This window comes from Arvicanthis niloticus, chromosome 25, assembly GCF_011762505.2.
Source record: "Arvicanthis niloticus isolate mArvNil1 chromosome 25, mArvNil1.pat.X, whole genome shotgun sequence".
NCBI classification, from domain to species: Eukaryota; Metazoa; Chordata; class Mammalia; order Rodentia; family Muridae; genus Arvicanthis; species Arvicanthis niloticus.
Genome location: NC_133433.1, coordinates 19,873,859 through 19,896,529, shown reverse-complemented (window position 1 = coordinate 19,896,529; position 22,671 = coordinate 19,873,859). Strand labels below are relative to the sequence as shown.

Here is a 22,671-nt window from a genome sequence, read left to right as displayed (position 1 = left end):
CTGCCTTCTCCAGTGTCCATCCAGAAAGGGAGGTGAGGCCCATGCTTCTTGAATGCAGCCGTACATAAACATCTGGTCAACCCACGGAAGCAGGCAGGCAATAGTAATTAGTATTGTTTATAACAGATAATAAAGGTCTTTTATTTGAGGAGAGGCTATTTGGTTTTTTTCCAATTACCCAATTTCAGGAAAACAAGAGTGTTCTCTGACGAAAAAATTGCTATCAAACGTTTGATTCACAGAAGATCAAGGCATGGCAAGGACAAAGGCTTTGGGAGGGCACAGACCTCAGGTAGAATGACCTAGAATAGTGTTTCTCAAACTTGGGTGTGTTCAACTTTAAATTCAAGTCACAGTTCCCAGTGGAGCCCCGGAGTCTGAATTCCCAGGAGCTCAGGGGTAGCTGATGTTAGTGACTCACAGAGGGCTGAGGAGGGAGGGGATGACTTGGTGGCTTTTAAGTGTAGGCAGCTCTGAGGGTAAGAGCAAGAACTAACTGCTCAAAATCCTTTAAGAATACATTCCCCATCCCTCCACTAGGACTGTTATATTGGAGGTCACGAAAAGCACATAGATTTTAATAGCTTCATTTGGACACAATCCAAATACCAGAATTCAGCCATTTTTAAAAAATCATTTAATTCAGTGCTTATGAATATCAGCTGTATATTATCACCACAATCTCATTTATGTTTTATTACTTTTTAAGATAAAAAAAACGTTTATTTTATGTCTGTGGGTATTTTTTCTCCATGTATGGCTGTACATGCATGCAGTACCTGAGAGTGCCAGAAGAGGGCATCAGATTCCCGGGAACAGAAATTACAGATAGTTGTGAGCTGTCATGTGGGTGCTAGGAATTGAACCTGGGTCTTTTGAACAGGCAGCCAGTGCTCTTAACAGCTGAACCATCTCTCCAGCCCCTACATATCTTATTCCTATCACTCCAGGAGGAAATCTCATGCTTGCTACTCAAATGAGAAATTATGACAAGCAACTCTAGGCAGATCTAGTTTGTAACTTATCTATTGAGTTCTATTTTCTAGACTTTGCAGATAAATATAATCCCATAATTTACAACATCTGAATTTCAGTTTTTCCACTTAGCAGGATGTTTTTGAGATCCAGTTTTATTGGTCACTATGTTCCTTTTTTATGGGCATGTGACCTTTTGTGTGATTAAAAAGTATGATTTTGAGAAGCTTTGTATTTAGACACACAAATGAATTCAAGAAGGTTTACATGATGCATGTAAAATGAGAATGTCTTTATGGAAGTTAGGTCTAGAATAGACTATAAAGCCTTTATAAAAGCATTTGGGGCTTGGCAGAACATGTTGATAATCCTAGCACTCAGAAGGCAGAGGCAGGGGGATCACTGCAAGTTCAAGGACAACTTGGTTGATGTCTTAATAATGTCCCATTGCTGTAGAAAGACACCATGACCATGGCAACTCTTTTTTGTTTGTTTGTCTGTTTTTCCAGTGGCTATTGACTCACTCAACACAGGTGAGCCCTTTTTAATGATATCCTGATGAAGGGAGGGTTGCACCCAGGATGAAGGCCTAGAATGTCCCTAAGCCCCCTCTCCAGCCTGGCACAGGAGCCCCTGCTGCGGCAGGACCGGAAGACACTTGGGGACAGATAGGCACAGTGGAGTGCTGGCTCGTGGTGGCTGTAGGCGGTGGGCTTGGTGGGAGGGTATCCACCTGGCTTGTCTCAGCTCTGGGAGTAGCGCCTCTGCAGTGACTTCCGGTAGAAGATGCGCTGTGAGGTGGCTTGGGCATCAGCCAGACGCTGCCGGAGCTCGGAGCTCGGCATCAGAATAGAGCCCCTTGGTGGTGGACATGAGCAGCTTCTGCTCCGCACTATCCAGAGCAAAGGTCAGGATGGCCCGGGCCTCCTTTTCTTGCTTGGTCGTGGGGTCCAGCATGAGATTTCCATCAGAGTCCAGGGCACAGGTGACCCCACAGAAGAGGGCTCACATGGCCACCCCTGCATCCACCAATGCCATGCAGGCAGCATTCAGGCAACAAGGTCAAGGGAGAGCCAGCATCACCCACCACCTGCAGCACCATGGTGACTGAGATACGGGGGTGCAGGGCCCCTAGAACCACTGCTTCACATGTACTCCTGATCAGTCGCTGCCAGCTCTTCTCGGCCACACTGGGCAGCCCCATCTTCGGCCTCAGGATCACTTCAAGGGTGGCCTTGTTGAAGATTTCTTTGCTGACCTTCACCTCAGCCGGCCTGTAGACTCCATCCAGGACAGAGGTATCTTTCCCTCATTCTCCATTTGTGCCTTCATTTCTTCTAGGGACACTCCCCAAATCCAAGAATGTAAAGACAGCTTGTTTTAAAAATTCTCTGCCTATTTCATAAGTGTTAAAAGTAGGTGTATTCTGGGCTACCATGAGGACAGAGCTCTGAATCCAGGAAAGGGGGAAGGCCACAGGAGGCTGGGAAGTGGAAGGGAATGTGAGAAGTCACAGACAGACAGACAGACAGACAGTCACAGAGAGGTACAGCATACCTAGAGCACTGGACAGATAAGTGTGGGCAGGTATGCTGGTGCACCCTAGTGCATGAGTCACACACATGCAGGTACAGGCTCACACACACACACAAACTGCCACACAGGCCTCAGGTAAACACTCAGAAGCCTACATAAGCTGGCTAAGAAAGACAACAAGTAAAGGTACTGGCTTCTGACCCCAAGGCCATATCTGTATGAAGATCACACAAAAATGGCTCTTTGCCAGAAATAGTTATGTAACAGATGACATCACCATTTGTCTTTGGGTTCCCAGGACATTTGGTGTCAGTCATCTGTTGCTAACTTAGCCCCCAAGATGTCCAGCATTGGTTTATCTCAGAAATCCATCTCAGTGCCGTGCTCTCTAAACACAAGGCTGGCCCTCACAGCCTTCTATCCCCTACAGCTACTGCAGCCCATCTTCTGAAGAGGCCTCCAAAGATGTCAGACTTCAATATGGACTGCCCCGAGTTCAGTCTAAAGGGACATCAGCTCATCCTTTTTGCTTCATTTTCCTTGGTTTTGTTATCGTAGCTTGGGTTCCCGTATTAGTGAGCTTTCTGTCCCTATAACAAAATAGTCAGAGATAGTTCGCTTATAAGAAAAAAAGGTGTGCTTTGGTTCATAGTTTTGGAGGCTCTACTTAACTGTCAGTTGTCCCAGTTGCTTTCAGCCTGTGGTGAAGTAGAGTGAAGGTGCTCACCTCAGGGAGGTTTGGGGAGAGGAAGAAGGGGTTGATTCTTTTATTTCCTTCCAGGGTATACTCTGAATGACTTAAAGACCTCTGCAAAGCTCCACCTCCTAAAGTTCCAGCACCTCCTAAGGGCACCACCCTGAGGACCAGGTGGAATACATGGGCCTCAGAAAATGACCAGGACTGTAGCAATTCTATCCCAAATTCCAGGCGACTGCTTTCCTTTTTTGGTAAGTACTCAGCTTCGTTTTCTATTGTTATGATTAAAAATGCTCTGAAAAAAGCAATTTAAGGGAGAAAGTTTATTTCATCTCACAGTTTACCTTGGTAGAGAAAGCAAGGTAGCAAGGCAGTGGAGCTTGACGCATCTGGGCATACTGTACCCACAATGAGAAAAGGCTTGCTGCCTCTCTAGTTTATACTGTCCAGGGTCCCCTGCCAGGACAGTAAAGTCCACCCACAGTAAAATCAATTAACACTTTCAAGATTACCTCTCACAGGCATGCTTAGAGATCCATCTTCTAGATGGTTCTAGTTTCTGTCAGATTGACAATTAATACTACCCATGGCAATTCTACCCTTTATCAGTTTGATACCCAAACACATTGGAAGTCATAATCTTCCACTCATTTGTGTAGGCTTATGACTACATTATAATATAAAAAGCATTCAGTTCAACTTTAAAAGTTCCCAAAGTCTTTAACAATTCCAGCACTTTAAAGTCTCTTTCTTACCTGAGCTTTTAAAATCAATTAAAAATCAAGTTACATATTTCTATCATATAATAGCACAGAATAAAAATTCCTGTTCCAAAATGAAAGATCCAAAGCACAGCAGCAGCAGCAGCAGCAGCAGCAACAACAATAACAACAACAACAACAACAACAACATGCAGCAAGCCAGACATACCAAAGGAAAACCAAAATCCAGAAGGGAAAACAGCAAATTGTGTTGCTGCATATCCAGCATCCAGGTCTTGTGATGAAGCTGGCTGGGGCCACCCCTCCAGCTCTGCCATCTGTGACACAAACAGAGTCTCTCCTCACTGGCTGCTCTACTCAGTGCCCAAGGCTATCTTTGGTAGATGTTCCATGGTCCTGGCATCTCTAGTATCCTGGGATCTCACTGCAGCTTAGACTTAATCTTCGCTGCCTCACACAGTGGCCTCTCCAGGCCTCTCTGTAGAGACTCTCACCCACCTATCCCTTGCTTGAGTTGAGTTTCTGTCTAAATCCAAGAAGCAAAGCTCTGATCTTATGTCTCACATGCTTTTGAAACCGGTACCACATGGATGCTTCTGTGTGGTGCACACAGCTCAATGGCCAGCTGTGACTGAAGCCTGCCCCCACCAGCCACACGGCCGCCAGCCACATCGATGCGCTGGCCCTGCAAACACTTTCCCCGGGGAAAGGGACTCTTTCAGCCCAGACCTCCTTCCTCTAAATTTGTTTGGATCTTCATAAGATACAGCTTCTAAAGGGTGAGGTCTCCCTCTTAGGACACCTTTCTTGTCAGATTACAGCAGGAATTTCTCTTCAATGGATCAGCCTTCTCGGTATCTCTCTTGTCCTGAAATTTTCTCTGCCAAACAAATTGGTCCCTTATCTTTAAATTAAACTTCATTCTAGATACTGACAAGCATGAAGCCATATCCTTGGTCAAAATGTCACAAGAACGAGTGTTAGCCCAGTTCGTGACAGGTTCCTTTTTTCCCTATGAAGTACTTGAGCTGGCTTCTCATGTCCTCATTTATCTCTGCATTCCTGTCTCCTAAGGGCCCCACCCCGACACCCCAGAATGGCGATGTAAGTTTTGTTACCAGCATTTAAGGGCTTTCCCAACTTAGAGTTCTAAACCATCCTACAGGTTAGCAACAAAACAGTTCCACGCCCGAGAACCCCATTCGTCGCAACAATGGCCCCACTCCTCGGCACCAATTTCTATCTTTTTTTTTTTTTTTCCTTTTTCCTTTCCTGCTGCTGTGATAAAATACCCTGACAAAAGCAACTCAAGGAAGAAAGGGTTTGTTCCACCTCATAGTTCAAGCTTCGAATGTACTCATGGTACAAAAGGCAAGGCTTCAGGAGCTTGAGTCAGCTGGTCATGTGACACACACAGTCAAGAAACAGTGGTGACTGCTTCCTAGTGCCTGTCTCACTTTCCATTTTACACACTCTGGGATCCTTGACTCAGGGAGTGGTCCTGCGCAAAATTAAATGCGTCTCCTCACACCAACCAACACAGTTCCAGCGTTCCTTCACGGTCATCTGCTGGCTGACTCTGTCATTTTGACCACACTATCTCTGAGTACTTACTCAAGGAAATCTGATCTTTTAAACATTTAATAGTTTAAACCTCTTTGGGGCAAATGTGAACTATTCAAAGGAGGTCTTCTATCTTAGGCAGTTTTCACGTGTTTGGCATGGAGCAGAGAGGGTGAAGCAATTTGACAGTTTCAGTGTCTCCTGTCTGTAGGGCCTTGGACAACCTGCAACCTTCAATCACATAGCACAGGTAGAGGTCTCCGCCTCCAGAGATTTAAATATTAATGAGTTATCTAAAGGCCAAGGGTGTAGCTAATTAAGCTATCCCCTCCCCTTTTCCCCCTCCCTATAAAATTAGGCTCCCCTGGCCTTTGGGTGGGAAGCGCATACCACCTACATCCATTTACCATGCCATGAACAATAAAAGCTTTGGAAAACCGGACTCCCTCTTCCCCCCCTCCCCCGCCCGCAAGATTTCTTCCCCACACCTGTCTGCACCTGACTGACCTGGGGGCTTCTCCCAGTCTTGTTTCCTTTCCTTGTTTACAAATAAGTATCTGTCTACTTAAAACCCAGAAAGAAAGCAAGGTATGTCCTCAGAGATTAAAGAAGTTTCATTTTCTATTTATTGAAACCAAGACCCTCAGGAGATGTCTTAGAGTTATTGTAATCTCTGTTTCTGTCTCTCTGTCTTGTTCTCTCCCTTTCCCTCCCCCCTCTCTCTGAAGTTAGATAAACAAAAACATTTGAAATGGAAACGAATTCCCATCCAGACCTGTCTGTGTCACACCTAGGTCGAGGGAATGACGGGAATATTTGAGGTTCTGGAGCGGAGTGTGGGCTTGTAAGGTTTTTTTATGAGAAAAGGCAAGCCTGAGAAAAGTGTGGTCAGCCTGAGAAAGCCGCATGCAACCCGGTTCTGCCACATATGGGGCTCAGGAAGTACCTGTGGGATGATTTAGGCTAGATTACAGCTCTATGCATGTTTCAAAGCATGTCCAGGGTTAACTGGTGGAGACTTCTGCATTAGCTGTCTCTCTGGGTCCCAGTTTGCTGCCCTTCCTGCCCTTAGCTGCAGGAACAGGTGAGAACAAGACTTTCTAGTTTGTGGAATCATCTCTTAGGGTTTTATGTTTTCATGCTTCCCGATGACTCTGCCAAGTCTGTGTTTGTGAGAACAAGTCCAGGTAGGTCAGTGCCTCTGTTTCTTCCTACTCTGACTTCCTTCAGGCCCTGGAAGCCCTTCAGATTTCCATGGACTCCTGACTATGTGTCTGGCAAGGTCCTTCCTGAAGGTTGCTTTGGTCAGTGTCTCCTCTGGTAGAATTTCCCTCAGGGCACGGGCCCCCCAAACCCTTGCTCCCCTCCGGAGGTATCCCCATGCTCAAGGAGCAGGAGCCCATGACTCATAAGCTCCAAGAAGTCCTTGGCACGCGCCCGGCTGGCTGAAAGAAGATTAATGGCCCAGAGATTGTGCTTGCTGAAGGAGGAGGGCGTAGGCAAAGGCTACGAGTTCCTGCTGGGAAAACACTTGCCAGCCTGTGGGGGAAGTCAGCCTTGCCTTGGCAGAACAGTGGGCTCGCCCGGGCATTTGAAGGTGTGTGTCTCGGAGGGGTCCCTTACCTCCTTTCCCTGGCAGCTCCTGTTGGAAGCAGGTGCACCAGTAGCTGCCATACTTACTGCCTCTTGAAAACCTGCTGCAGGCTAGCACTGGAGAAGGCAGCCGGGTGGTTATACCTAGCCTCATGGAGCATCTGAAGGTTGTTCTTCAAGGCGCGCCAGTCACTCATTTATTCATTCCTTGTCTTCAACCAGTAAACAAAAGTCCTTCAGTAAGTATCCATAAGGATTGGGTTGCAGGGCTCCCAAGGTGACCAAGGTCCCAGATGTTCAAGTGCCTTATGGAAAGTGACGTCACATTGGCACATGCTTCCTCCACACTCACTTCAGATACTTTATTCATTTCGATGAAGGGCAAAATAGAGTAAATGAGAGGCAGGGTATTCTATATTAACAAGAGTTACTCACAAAAAATTAACATTTTCTACTCGTAGACAATGAAACAAGGCTAGAAGTGGTAAACTTGTGATCGTTTTAGGACATTAAATACCTTTTCATATAGGTGTTTTTTCAAGGTAAAAATCAAGGTGAAATGAAATCAGTCTTGTGATAGAGGCTGGTTACCTCTAACGGGAATAGAAACGCCCTAGGAGAGCAGAGGCAACTCTTAAAAATGCCTCAAAATAGGGACTTAAGAAGAGCAGGGAGTTTTAGCCAGGAAAAAGTGCCGAGCAGTTCTGAAACTTAAAACTGCGGTCAGGTGATATCTCCCTTGAGTACTTTAAATCATTTCTAGGTTATATGTAACTACGTTGTAAGTACTATGAAGATAATTACCCTGCTGTACTGTTGTGCTAATGCCCAATGATGGTACGAAGTTTAGGAGTAATTCTAAGACAGACTGTACATGCTCAGTACAGACAAGTTGCTGTTGTTTTTCCCAAATGTTTTTCATTGGAATTTTGTTGAATCAACGGATGTGTAGTAGACAGGGCTGACTGGTTTTCATGAGTCCTTTCCGTGCTATATTCTGAGGTACAGTGGCAGGCTGTTCCTTGATGGAGCGGCCACAAGGGCTGCTTAGAAGGCAGGGCAATGTAACAGTCAAGAACAGCTAAGCATAAAAGGAGCAGTGTGCCTCCCACATCCAGAGGCTGTGCTTAGTCACCCGGGGGCACGGTTCACGTGGCTGGATCCAGGTCAGGCCACATGCTACCTGGAGAGCCCAGTGGCCCAGTCCTGAGGTGCAGGTCCACCAGAGCCACTTCTGTAGCTTGTTTACATCCTGTCTCTGTTTTCTTCTCGGCACAGGGCATCTGTCTCTGTGTTGATACTGAGAGTCTGCTGGAGCCTGCCTGGCTGCATCTCATGAATTTCTCTAGCAGGCTGATTTGTAACTTTCTTGGATAACAGATCACTTTTTAAAAAAATGACTTTATCCTTTAGCCAAACATTTTGCCTGTAACTTCAGGGATCCTGGCTGTGCTGGGAAATACCTGGTGAATTCTTAGTGTCTTTGACACAAGGTGGACCATCCAGTGACCTTGACTGTGGGACACAGGCACAAGGGCAAAGGAGCCTCTTGGAAGTCAGCTCCTGGGAAATGTTCAACTGAACTCTTCCTACCCACATTCACATTTGGTGAGCTGTTTGCCTTCCAGAGCTCTTGCTAGGCTCGGAGAAACTGAAAGAAAGGCTCTGATGTTGCATTGTGAGGATGGGTGCCATGTCTGCTTTTGTCATAGACTGGTTTAGTGATCTTGGGCAGGTGTTAAAAATCGCTCTTCAGTTTCCCCATCTGTGAACTGCTGAGAATAACAGCACTTCAAATGGGTCTGTCTCATGCCGTTGTTAGGAAAAACAAAGTGGAGAATCTGGCACACAGTAAGACCTGTGTAAGTGGGCGGGACCATCAGTGATTGCAGCAGCCTGTGCCCTGCTTTCTTATCTCTCAGGCCCAGGACAGACTTCCTAACCTTGATCTTGAAGCTTGTGGAATGGATGCTTCATGTTGAGTCTATCACTGGGGAGTCCAGGATGATCCAGGAAGATCCACTTACATGGTAACATCAAGTATCTCACAGAGTGAGAGGTCTGGAAGCTGATGTTTCAGAGCTTTGTGGTGTTGGCTATGATCTGATGTCTGCCATCCTTCTCTCAGGGGTCCAGGGAACCCAGGCTTATTCCTGAGTGTATCTCTTTGTCATGGGCTATGAAATGGATCATGCAAAGCAGCAGACAAGAGGCACCCTGCTTCCTTTCTCAAGTTTCCTGGGACATAGGGAGGCGAGGGAGGGTCTCCACTTTGCAGGAAGGCGCTCTTGTCAATTTGTTTGCTGTACCCATTGCCCCTAGTTTATAGTACTTCGACTTTAAAAGAAAAGTTTTTTCAGGCAACAGCTGGGTGAAGAGACTCGTGCAGGATCTGGCAGGGAGCCAGCTCTCCTCAGCACTGGCTAAGTGTGAGGCTTGCTTTGTGAAAGAACCAGTCCTGTGACGAAAATCCCATTTGGGTCACAGCCTGCACAGAGCTGATGTGAGGCCTGGCCCCTCGGCTGAACACAGCCTAGACGGCCTATTTGTTCTTGGCTGACTAGAGATGGCACAGTGTACATCTGGGTTTAATCAACTGTTGGCCGGTTACTAAATACTAAAATGCCCAGGGAAAGTGTCAGTTGGTGCCCTGTTTACAGCAGGTTGGAGGTATATGTGCTTTGCTGCCCCAGAGCGTGATATAAACTTACAGGGCTTTAGTTTCCTTTCCAGAAGTTCCTAAAGTAGGCTTGCTAGGGGTTGCTTTTTAAAAAACAAGCAAGCAAGCAAGCAAGCAAGCAAGCAAGCAAGCAAGCAAGCAAGCAACAACAAAACAATTTTGAGCCAATGAATTCTTTTCAAGCAAGTTTCTTCTGGAAGCCAGGATTTTGTTTTCTTGCCAAGGGAGCAGGTTCTCTCTGAGATGCAGAAGGTGTCTCCTGTGAGCTCTGGAGAGACTTGTGGATAGTGAAGGAGGCAGGCTAGCAGCAGCTGGGCTGTGGCAGGCAAGCCATGCTTCACCCTCCATCGCTCAGTAGTCCCCCTGGCTTGCTCTTCTCGGACAGCTGTCTGCCCGCATGCAGGGGCCTAAATTCTCGAGAAGGGTTACGTCTCCATTGTCCCAGGCTGCATAATCTTTCTGCTAATGTCCTTTGCAGTTTATCAGGTGTAATATCACATGCTAAGAGAAAGACCCCTCCAGGACAGAACAATCCAGCTGGGGAGACAGAAGCATACATTTACACACAGTGAAATGGCCAGACTTAGGAAAAGAACATCCCCAGAGGGAACACAGTGGAGGTTGTGCTCACAGCTCAGTCTCCTGTGCTAGGTGAGAAACAGGAAGGAGAATGAGGAAGGGGTCAGGGCTTCCACAAGGGGTGGCCCATGCTGGGCTTTCAAAACTGTGTCATTAGACAATGAAACCCTGCCCACGATAGTGACAGTGACTGTATAGAGGGTACTTAAGGATACTAGCAATCTGCCAAGCTGTATGCATATATTAGTTCTACTTACAAACACTTTCTGGTGGATGCTACTATGGTATTTATTTATTTATTTATTTATTTATTTATTTATTTATTTTTTAGATGAGAGAAGAGCAGATCAGAGAGGTTAAGAAAATATCCAAAGTCCCACAGCTGGTATGAGTAGGGGTGTAGGATTGAAACACAAGAGTCCATTTCTAAAGTATCAACTTTTATCTTCTAATGGTTGGGAACGATGCCCTAGTGCTTCAGTTTCTGCTTGTCTTGGCAGAAGACCCTGGATGCACTTTTCTTGGTTCTATTTTGTTTGTATGCTTGTTTGTTTTGAGTCTTACTCTAAAGCCCAGGCTGGTCTCCAACTCTCTATGAAGCTTGGCCTGGCTTTCAGCTTGTGATCAACCTGCCTCAGTCTCTTGAAAACTAGGGTTAAAGGTGAGCATCACTCTGGGCCAATTTTGTGCTGTTTTTGAGATGTTTCTATGGTGACGCCGCTTTCTGGAACAGAGGACAGGCACGCTCACTACTCACTGTAGAAGACTCAAGTTCTGCAAACACTGGCTTTCTCTTCTGTCAGACAATTCCTCTGCAGGAGCAGGCATCAGCTGGCCCTTCACAGTGTTCTGCAGGAATTACAACTCAGCAGCCCCTCCCCAAGAGAGATGATGTTCATGCCACTTTCTATGCCGGCAGCAGTAAACGTTTTTTGTTTCTGACCTCGGAGTTCCCTGTCTCCTGCTCATGCCTCTTTGAATTGTGTTAAGACAAGCTATCTGCCTAAGTTACTTTTCTATTGCTGTGATAAAACGCCTTGACCAAGGCAACTTATGGAATGAAGGGTTTGTTTGGCTTCTGGCTCCAGAGGGGTAGAGTCCATGGTGACAGAGCAGAGGCAGCAGGCATGGTGGCAGAGATGGCAAGCTGGGAGCTCACATCTTGATCCTCAATCAGGAAGCAGGGTCAGTGTACTGAGGCACGAGTCTTAAATTCTCAAAGCCCACTTCCTGTGACATTCCTCCTCCAGTAAGGCTATACCTCCTTCCTGATCCTACCCAAACAGGGCCACCGAGTATTCAGATATCTGAGACTGTAGGGACATACTCATTCAAACCACCACACCAGTAGGTTTTTTTTTTTTTTTTTGTTTTGTTTTGTTTTTGTTTTTCGAGACTGGGCTTCTCTGTGTAGCCCTGGCTGTCCTGGAACTCACTCTATAGACCAGGCTGGCCTCGAACTCAGAAATCTGCTGGCCTCTGCCTCCCAAGTGCTGGGATTAAAGGCGTGAGCCACCACTGCCCAGCACACCAGTAGTTTTTAAGCAGAGAAAAATCTCAAATCCTTCATACACCTCGATAGTGGTGGGTCTGGTGTGTGGTATGTGTATGTGTGGTGTGTGTGTGGTCTATGTGTGTGTGTGGTGTCTGTGAGTGTGTGGTGTGCATATGTGTGTGTAGGGTGTATGTGATGTATGATGTGCATATCCTGTGTGTTTGTGTGGTGTGTGTAGGTATGGTATGTATGTGTAGTGTGTAGGAAGTGGAGTGTGAGTGGCATAGGAGTAGAGAGTGTGTGGTTTATGGTATGTGTGTCATGTGTGCGTAATGTGTATATTGTGGTGAGTGTGTGGTGTGTGTGTATGTATGGTATGTGTATAGTGTGTAGTGTGTGTGGTATGGGGCATATGTATGGCGTGTGTGTGGTGTGGTATGTATGTGTAGTGTGTGTGGCATGATGTGTGTGCTGTGCGTGTATGTATGGTATATGTATAGTGTGTAGTGTGTATGTATGTGTGGTGTGATATATATGTGTAGTGTGTGTGTATGTGTGTGGCATATGTATGGTGTGTGTGGTGTGGTATGTATGTGTAGTATGTATGTATGTGGTGTGTTTAGTATGTGTGAGTGCGTGTGAGTATTCTGTTACACCCATTCTTGCACATGGAGGTTAGATGATAAATTAGGAAGACTGGGAGAGAGGTGGGATCTGTAGATCAAGAAGGAAGGTAAGACAGCAAAGCCTGTGGTGGGGATGAGTACTAACATAATTACACACGAATGGAAGCTAGAGTGGGAGCAGGGATGCAGCTGAGGGATGACTTACGGGCAGCTCAAGGCTGGGTGTATTGGAAAGCAGAGCATCCTGAGGAAGTAACGTCTAGAGATGAGATTAGAACCCAGGAGGGCCTCGAGTGGTACACAAGGGTGAATTTTAATCAGTGCATCTGATTAAATAGTGTTCTGTTAGGACACTGAACATATGTTGTTAGTTGGTAAATCATGTTGCAGTGACCCCCCCCCCCAGTTATGAAATTGTCTTGTTGCTTTTTCTTAATCTTAATATTCCTACCATTGTGAATTGTAATGCATCTCTCTGATGTGCATCCTCAAAGGGACAAAGACCGGAGGTTGAGAACCACTGCCTTAGACGTTGAGCTGATGTAGGTTTGATCCAGAGGCAGGATGATGGAGAGTCCTCGTTTCCTTGGAGGATGGCTGATCTTTTTGTCTTACACAGGACTGCAAATGACTGGAAGAAGCCCATCCATGTTGTGGGGAGCTTTCAGCTTTACTCTACTGAGATTAAAACCTACCACTGTGGCGCTGGCAGGATGGGATGGCTAAGGTGGAAAAGGTACTTGCTAAAAGCCTGACAACCTGAATCCCAACCTGCAAGGTAAGGTGAGGCACACGATAGTAATAAAAATAAATCCTAAAAGCGTAGAAGGGAGAAAGACGGTCAGACACCATGTGTCTGAATTAGGATCAGAACTTAAACTCTCTTAATTCAAGTTCTGGGTTAGCTTTCTGAACTGCTCCACAGCTGGCCCTAGCGAGACAAGTATCTTCCCAAGAGCTTCAGTTTTATCCTTAAGGAAGGCAATGACACACTGGCCGGTCTCAGGTAGTGACACAATCTTGTGACTAATTCCTTCCTCAACAGCCTCCTATCACCAGCTGGACTGTGGCCACTCTGGGAGATGTTTACAAAGCCAGGAATAATCCCTTAACCCTTCCCCCCATGACTAATGACAGAGAGGCTCCTTCTGGTCCTTCTGGGGAGGGACAAACCCCCAGAGGGTTCTGCTTCAACTTGCCTGTTCTAAAGTCTCACAGAGTGGAGACTGCCAGGAGGTGCCTGAGACCTGGGATTCAAATCAAATCAAATCTAACTGAGGAACAAAGACCCTTTTCTTAACGGTCTAATTGTAGGGAAGTCCTTAGGTGGTTCCCTTTAAATATCTTGACTGTTTTTTTACTTAAGTCTCTCCCTCCTCAGTAACTCCATCATCCTTTATAGTAGTTCCAGCTTTTTCAATTAAGATTTTTACTGAGCATTCTGAATAGTAGGCAATGTTGGAGTCATGAATAGAAACTGTGGCTTCATCTTTGATGTAATGAGGGTCACAACAGATCATTTACGACGTTCTATGTGATGTGCTAGATATTACTTAATTTCATTCTCTATTCATATCGTTTCCATCTGACAGCGCAGCGTTCCAGTGAGTTGCTGCAGTCTTGTGACCAGGATTCATGCTTACAACATGGGATTTTGAGGAGTGAAGTGTCAGATACGGTGTTTCCTTCCCATGATGCCCATATGGTTTACACAATGGGATTAAAATCTTAGCTACAAAGCCTTTAGAACAGAAAGAAACTACGTTGTAGAGTGTTAACACTTAAGTGCAAAGCTAACTTTCATAATCTTCTATAAGAATAGATGGTTTTCCTTATATTTTTGTTGTTTAATATTTTATGAGTAACTGAGGTGTCCTGCAACCTTTAACCTCAAGTAGTCCTGAAGGACAAAAAGTGGAAAAAATTAAAAGTTTTGCTCATTTATTATTAAAATTTTATTTTATGAATATGAGTGTTTTGCCTGTATGTATTGTTTGTATATCATCTGTGTGCCTGGTGCCTTCAGAGGCCAGAAGAGGGAGTTTGATCCCCTGGAAGTAGAGTTATGGATGGGTAGAGGCTGCCATGTAGGTTCTGGGCACTGTACCTATACTTTGCATGAGTAACAAGTGCTTTTAATTTTGGAGTCATGTCTCTGGCAAAAAAAGAAAAAAAAATTTTCCTTCTATTTATGTGGCAGGAATTTCCCTGTCCAATCTGTTTTAAATATTAGTGCTGCAGGAGGCCTGTGATTGGACAGGGGAAAGAGAGGCGGAGCTAAGAGATGCACAGAGAGAGGGACGCAGACAGAGTGGAGGAGGAGGCGAAGAAGGCAGACACTAACCAGCGTGGCTTCAACTAGCCATAGGTAGATATGATATTTAAAAGTTAGAATAATTGGGGTAACTTGTCTAATCTGTGTGGGCATCTTGTGATTTGAGTATTTGCTGATATATAAATCTGTTTGGTTAATTATAAACTTGAGGATTTTGATTTTTACCTGGTTACTGAGCACTGTGATATCTAACCAGGAGGTTGGAGTTCATTGTAAGGGGCTAGGCCTAGTGCTATGGAGGGCAGCGGAGTGGGCCTAGGGGCTGGGCCTAGAGACGTGGAGTTGAGTGGGGCTGGCGTGGCAGCGAAGGGAACACAGGAGCTCTGGCCCGCCAGAGAGTTGGCAGGCCGAGAGTAGTCTGTGGGAAGTCTGCAGGTTCCTTTTCTAAACCTCCCGCCACATATTTATATTTGTGTTTTTGACCTGTCAGTTGGACATAATCAAATTTGCTATCAAAGAATATAAAGCAAAGACCATGCTAAGAAAGAAAAGTTAAGTATTCACAGTGAGTTTCAATAGCTTGCAAGAATAGGCAGAATTTATAAAATGTAAGTTAATAACCCACTGAATGTGTTACACAATAAAAACCATGAGACAGACAGGAGTGCAACTCCCTGGAAACACCCAGGATGTTCCTTTCTGTACCCAAATGTGCTCTGTCTAGAAATGCCAATAAAATTTTGGTCAGAAGGTCAGTTAATTCAAATTTTGAAAAAGCAGAAGGCTTGAGGACTGAAGATACATCCCAGGGGAGGGCTCTCATGCAGCCCTAGGATCAATCCTTAGCACAGGATGGAATCTGATAGCAAAGAAGCCAGCCCTGTAAGATCAGCATTTAAAGTTGTCACGATATAACTGGACTCTGCAGTGGCACATCTAAAGGGATAAAATGATAACATTGAGAAGGAAATAACTGGAACAACAGACAAGAGGGTGAGGCTGGAATCATGAACATGGAGAGACTCTGGGCAGGGTGGCACAGCTCTAGTCCCTGAGCAGAATGGCAGCTGGACAGATGCACCCAATTAGGAAGTCATTGCACTTTGCACTGTATTTTGACTTGTGGATTTTATGCTTCATCTTTTTTTTTCTTCTTCAAGACAGGGTTTCTCTGTGTATCCTTGGCTGTCTTGGAACTCACTCTGTAGACCAGGCTGGCCTTGAACTCAGAAATCCGCCTGCCTCTGCCTCCCAAGTGCTGGGATTAAAGGCGTGCGCCATTACTGCCTGGTGATTTTATGCTTCTTTAGACAATGTCTTTAATTAAATTATTTTTCTACAGATATATAAAAGCATGGTACATATGAATATATATATATTCATATATATATGTGTGTGTGTGTATGTGTGTGTGTATGTGTGTATGTGTGTGTGTGTCTGTGTGTGTCTGTGTGTGTGTGTATGTGTGTGTGTGTCTGTGTGTGTGTGTCTGTGTGTGTGTGTATGTGTGTGTGTGTCTGTGTGTATGTGTGTCTGTGTGTGTGTGTGTCTGTGTCTGTGTGTGTGTATGTGTGTATGTGTGTGTGTCTGTGTGTGTCTGTGTGTGTGTGTATGTGTGTGTGTGTGTGTCTGTGTGTGTGTGTATGTGTGTGTGTGTGTGTCTGTGTGTGTGTGTATGTGTGTGTGTGTGTGTCTGTGTGTGTGTGTGTCTGTGTGTGTGTGTGTATGTGTGTGTGTGTCTGTGTGTGTGTATGTGTGTGTGTGTGTGTCTGTGTGTGTGTATGTGTGTGTGTCTGTGTGTGTGTCTGTGTGTGTGTGTCTGTGTGTGTGTGTCTGTGTGTGTCTGTGTGTGTGTGTATGTGTGTGTGTGTGTGTATTTGTATATGCTTTCTGTTGTTGATGATTTCCTTCACTGATTAACCTTTTTTTAAAAAGTCATTTTTTACAAGTTGGAAGCTTGGCTGGGTGGAGTCTTGCCCCAAGGTCACTGCTGCCTTCATTCTGCTAAGCACCTGCTTCTCTGTAAACTTTCTATCTCCTTAAGCATAAGACTTGGCCCCAACATCACCTTTCCTGGTGCTGCTTTTCTCATCAAACTGTACATTTTGTGTTGCTGTTTGTCCAGCTTCTTCATTGTAAAGCTGCATAAGACTGATTACTAATAACCACACGATAGCATCAATTCAAGTTGTCTTGAAATCTCCTCTGCCAATGCCACAAATCTAAAACTCTCCAATTTAGCTTCTGGCAGATTTTGAGGACAAGGGCAACAAGCAGCCAGATTATTTGCTAAAATATCACAAGAAGGGTTTCTAAAGTACTTGTTAATATTATTTCTCTATGAAAAACTTCTTGAGCTGGACCATTATAATTTACATCACTCCCTCCACTACTTTCTTCCATGCTCTGACTAGAACGGCTTGTTAAACCATGCTTAAAGTATTCAATTGCTTTTCTAGTCCCAAAGCCTTCCATATTCCTCTGAACAAAAGCACGCTCAGGACTATACAGTAATATTCAGCTTCCTGGTACCAACTTCTTTCCTAGACACTGTTCTATTATTGTGAAGAGACACTGTCACCAAGGCAACCATTATAAATGAACGCATTTAATTGGAGGCTTGATTACAATTTCAGAAGGTTTGTCCATTATCATCATGGCAGGGAGCATTGGTAGCATACATGGATCTGCAGCTATAGCTGAGACCTAGAGCTGACCCGTAGGCAGAGAGAGAGAGAGAGAGAGAGAGAGAGAGAGAGAGAGAGAGAGAGAGAGAGAGAGAGAGAGTGTGGGCTTGGCACGGGCTTTTGAAACCTCAAAGCCCATGCCAAGTGACGTACTTCCTCCAACAAGGCCACACCTCCCAATCTTTCTAATTTTTTTTTCAAATAGTGCCACTCCCTGGTGACTAAGCATCTAAATGTATGAACCTATTGGGGCCATTCTTATACAAACCACCACAGCATAAGTCTTCACAGATATTAATCATTATGTTAAAATTTTCAAACCCTTTCTTCCAGCTCTTTAAATATCTCAATTCAATAAGTCGAGTTGCTACTAAGTTTTAGAGTTTCTATGTATTCCAGAGGTTGATTCTGTTGGGTGTACGTCTCATATATATTTCCTGTTCTGTAGGCTGTCTCTTCAACTCTCAGGGTTTTGGTAACACTGGTCTGGGAAATGCATTTGAGAGAATTCCTTCTCTTTATTCTTATTTTTAGGAATAATTTAAGAGGAGTTGGAATAAGAGATAAATATGATCAAAATACATTTTATGCATACATGAAATTCTCAAAGAATAAGTAAAAATAATATATTAAAAAAGAAAAAATGATCTCAGTTGTTAAGGTGTTTGGTAGGATTTAACAGTGAAGCCTTCTGGTCTTGGGCTTTTCTTCAGTGGAGAGTCATTACTAATTGGCTCTCATTTGTGGTTTGGTGTGATTGAGTTTTTTTTTTTTTTTTTTATTTCCTCATGACTCAATCTTGGTAAGATGTATGAGTTGAAGAATTCTTTCCCTTTCTTGTAGGTTGCCATATTTGTTAGCATGTAGTTGATAATAACCTGTAATAATCTTTTGTATTTTTGTCATTACAACTGTTAGCCACTCTTCTCATCTCTAATTTTATTTGAGTCTTTGCTCTTTTAGTTGGACAATGGGTTTGCCATTGTTGTTTGTCTTTGCTGGTGTTTTGTATCAATTTTTCAATCAGTTTCATGTATTTCTGCTCTAATAATAATTATTCTTAGCTTCATACTAACTTTGAGTTTGACTTGGTTTTAGTTTTTGGTTTCCAGTTTCTTGCTATGTGGCAGTAGGTGATTTATTTAGAAGCATTTTTTTTCTGTAGGTATTGATTGCTATAAATTTCCCTTTTGTTAATTCTTTTTCTCTGTGTTGAAGGTTTTTATATTTGTGTGTCTATTTTCATTGTCTTAAAAGTTTTACTTTTTAAATTTAAATCTTTGAAAATTTCATATATTATTATGTACATACACAGCTTACTGAGTTCATTTGGTATTGCTCAAAATTTTATGTAAATATATCTATATCTATACCTCTACCTCTATCTATCTATCTATCTATCTATCTATCTATCTATCTATCTATCTATCTATTCTATCTATCCTATCTATCTATCCTATCTATCTATCATCTATCTATCTATCTATCTATCTATCTATCTATCTATCTATCTATCGTGCTGGTAGCATGTACATGCTATGGATTGCTCAGAGGTCACAGTTCACAGATCACAAGTCAGAGGACAGCCTGGGAGAGTCAGTTCTTCTACAGTGTGGGTTCTGAGTATTGAGTTCAGGTTTTAGGCTTAATGATAATTGTCTTAACTTGCTGAACCATATTAATGACCCCAAAATATTTTCAATCACCTTTAGGCTTTCTTCTTTGATTTATTGGTGTTTATGAGTAAGTTGCTCAATTTCCATGTATTTATGTAGTTTATAAAGCTTTTTTTTTGTAATTTATTTCTAGTTTTATAGCATTATGCTTATAACAAATAAACACAATTTCAATTTTCCTTCTAGTACTTTCTGTAGGCCTGGATTTTTAGATAAATACTGTTTGAATTTGACATTGTTATGGAATAGCTTGTTTTCTCCATCTATGCTAATTGAAAGTTTTGCTGGATATAGTAGTCTGGGCTGGCATCTGTGGTATCTTAGAGTGTGCAAGACATCTGTATAAACCCTTCTGGCTTTTAGAGTCTTTGTTGAGAAATCAGGTATAATTCTAATGGATCTGCTTTTATAAATTACTTGGTCTTTTTCCTTTACAACTTTTAATATTCTTTATATATTATATTTTTATAATATATAATATTCTTTATATATATATATATTTAATATATATATATATATTTGGTTTCTGAGCAAGGACCTTCTCCTTCCTCTATTCCTATTATTCTTAGATTTGGTCTTTTCATAATCTTACAGATTTCCTAGATGTTTTGTGTCAGAAACTTATTAGATTTAACATTTTCTTTGATTGCTGTATCTATTTCTTCTATTGTATCTTCTATGCCTGTGATTCTGTCTTCCATCTCCTGTATTTTGTTGGTGATGCTGAAGTATGAAGTTTCTGTTCACTTACCTAGATTTTCCATCTCCAGGATTCCTTCAGATGGTGTTTTCTTTTTTTGTTTCTATTTCCATTTTCAGGAAATGAACAGTTTTATTCATTTTCTTCAACTGTTTTGTTTGTGTTTTCCAGGATTATTTATTATTTCTTCCCTAAAAGCCTCTATCATCTTCATAAGATTGGATTTAAGGCCATTTTCTTGTGCTTCAGATGTGTTGGAATATCCAGTGTTTCCTGTAGTAGGGTAGCTGGGCTGTGGTGGTGACATATTGCCCTAGGCATTGTTCATTGCGTTCTTACACTGGCTTTTAGTCGTTTGTGTTTGGAGTTGCCTTGGGTTTATGTGCTGGTTTCTGACTTTATCTTTGTTGGGTGGATTTTTTTTTGGTTGTTTTTTTTTTTTTTTTTTTTTTTTTTTTTTTTTTTTTTTTTTTTTCCCTGCCTTGCTTTCTGTTTTCTCTCTGGTCTTCTGGCCTAAGTGGCCTGTAGTTCTGCTTAATTCTCTGTTAACTTCTGGCCCAATAGTGTGTCTCCAGTGGGGTTTAGGTGGGCAGTGTGACCTCTGGGGTTTTGAGTGCTTGTGTTGCCTCTGGGATCCTGGGAACTTGAGTGGCCTCTGGGGTTCTGGATACCTGTGTGGCCTCTGAGGTTCCAGGTTCATGGAGTTCCTGGGGTTTTTAGTATTAGCATTGCCTCAGGTGGAGTAGGAGTGTTTTGCAGGTTGTTGACCAGGAAGGAGATGGAGCTTGGGGGAGGGGGTGCCTGCTGGGAACTGCTAGGTGAAGTTAAAGAAAGGACATGTCATAAATATGTAGATGGCAGTTTAGGATTCCAGCCACCCCACCTGTGTAGTTTTTCTTTAAAATTTTTATTTATTTATTTATTTATTTATTTATTTATTTATTTATTTAATTGTGTATGTGTATTGGTGCACATGCCACTGTTTGCTTGTCAGGCAGAAGGCAGCTCTCAAGAGTCGGGTCTCTTCTTCCACTGCATCAGTCCCAGGGTTTGACCTCAGGTCATCAAGCTTGGTAGCAAGCACCTTTCCTACTGTGCCATCTCAATAGTCCAAGCAGGCTATTTTCAAATAACCTGTTGTTAGCTCACTGCACCTTTCTTCTGTGTAATATTCCACGACCAGGTTTTAATTTTGTTCTGGGTAGTTTTTACTTTAAGGATTTCTATTTGATTTTTTAAGAAAAGTTTCAGTCTCTCTGCTAACTTCTCTGTTGTGGTATTAAGTCATATCTCTGAATTTTCCTGAAGTTCACGAATTTCATGAAAACAGCTATCTTAAGTTTGAAAGTCTCCCATAGAAAGAGCTGAAGTTTTGTTTCCTTATTTTGACAGGTAGAATCAAGTTTTCCTGAAAGGGCTTGACACTTGTTTGTATGCAACGTTTTTTCAGTATCAGAGAATTAGTGAGATTTTTTGTTGTTGTAGTTTTTGTGTTTTTTTTCCCATCTTTTGCAACTTAACCTTTTTATGCCTGGCTTTCTAGGGTTTCAAGCAGGCTCTTTGTTGAATTTGATCCTGTAGTTGTTTCTGTTTCAGCATTAGATGGCAGCCTCAGGCCAGTTCTGCTGCAAGTCTGACCTCAGTGTGGTGTCAGTGTTTCATCATTGGAGGATAATCTATGCTCAGGCGTACCCCAAGTCTTCAAAACAGAAAGAGAGCCTAGAAATGACAGTTTACTCTCACTAGGCTCTCCTTGGAATCAGGGTATGTCCAGAGAGCTCAGGGGAAGTCCATGACGGGAGCTTAGAATGTAGAGTCAGCTGGCTCTGGGAGACTCACACTTGAAGGGATTGGCCATGGGTCCTGTGCCATGGGTGTGGTCAGTAATGCTGCAAAACGACGCCGCATCGTGACCTCACACTCTATGAAGACTGATGCAGTGCTGGCTTTCACGAACGGCTCCCCCTTCTGCTGCCAGAGTTTGGTAGAAGGGTATTTGAGGAAGTTAGGTGCCCAGCTATCACAGTCCCAGTTGGTCATAGGGTTTGCAAGACTCTTTTTGGCACGTTGAAGGGCTGGACATAACTCCTGCCTTAATTACTGAGGAAGTATCTGTATGCTTGGTTGCTTAGTTAGGGATTGGAGAGGCAACTCTTCCCTTCTTGTCTCCTTATGCCTTGCCTCTTTTTTCAATTATACTATAACCAGACACAGTAGTTTCTCACTTCCTTAGCATTTATGAAGGTAGTTTGGGGTGTTAGTCACACTGTTCAAAGCGGCTCTTCTCTGGGATCGGTGATCATTGGGGACTCTTACTCAACCGCCGTCTTTCTCCTCCTGTCATTTCCTGTATCTTTATCTTGCTTTATAATAAGAATGGGCCACCAATAAAAGTGCTTACAATGTTCTGAGTCAGGTAAGTTTTATTTATGCATCACACCAACTTGCAGTTGGAAAGAATTGTAGTCCTATGTCAGAAATGGAACAAGAGCAAGAAAACGTCCTTGTCATGATAGCTAGCTTCTCTTTTCTCTTATTCTAAAAAGAGAATTTCTTGTATGCCCAATAATAGCTTGAAAACATATTATATTTTAGCTTTGTTCTTCTTCTAAATTCTTTCCCCTAAAGGGTTTGTTTGTCTTTTTTTTCCCCTTGTGGACAAAAGAAGCATATAAATTCATATTATACAGAACACCCAGTGGCTTGTTCTGACTACTAATGTGGATTTACTTCTGAAAGACCTATTCTCAGAACTCTCTGATTTATTGTTTTAATTCTGACTTGTTACCTCCTGAGCAGCAATGAGACTATTATCCCAGGTTTAAAAAGAAGCGCTCACTGGGCCACCTCCCTGTTTACTGGAGCTC

The 22,671-nt window shown here is 43.3% G+C and overlaps 1 pseudogene; it reads right to left on the bottom strand.

Moving 5' to 3' along the window:
* Window positions 1–1,718: 1,718 nt before the first annotated feature.
* LOC143438336 (exosome complex component RRP46 pseudogene) lies at window positions 1,719–21,844 on the bottom strand (annotated as a pseudogene).
* Window positions 21,845–22,671: the final 827 nt, after the last annotated feature.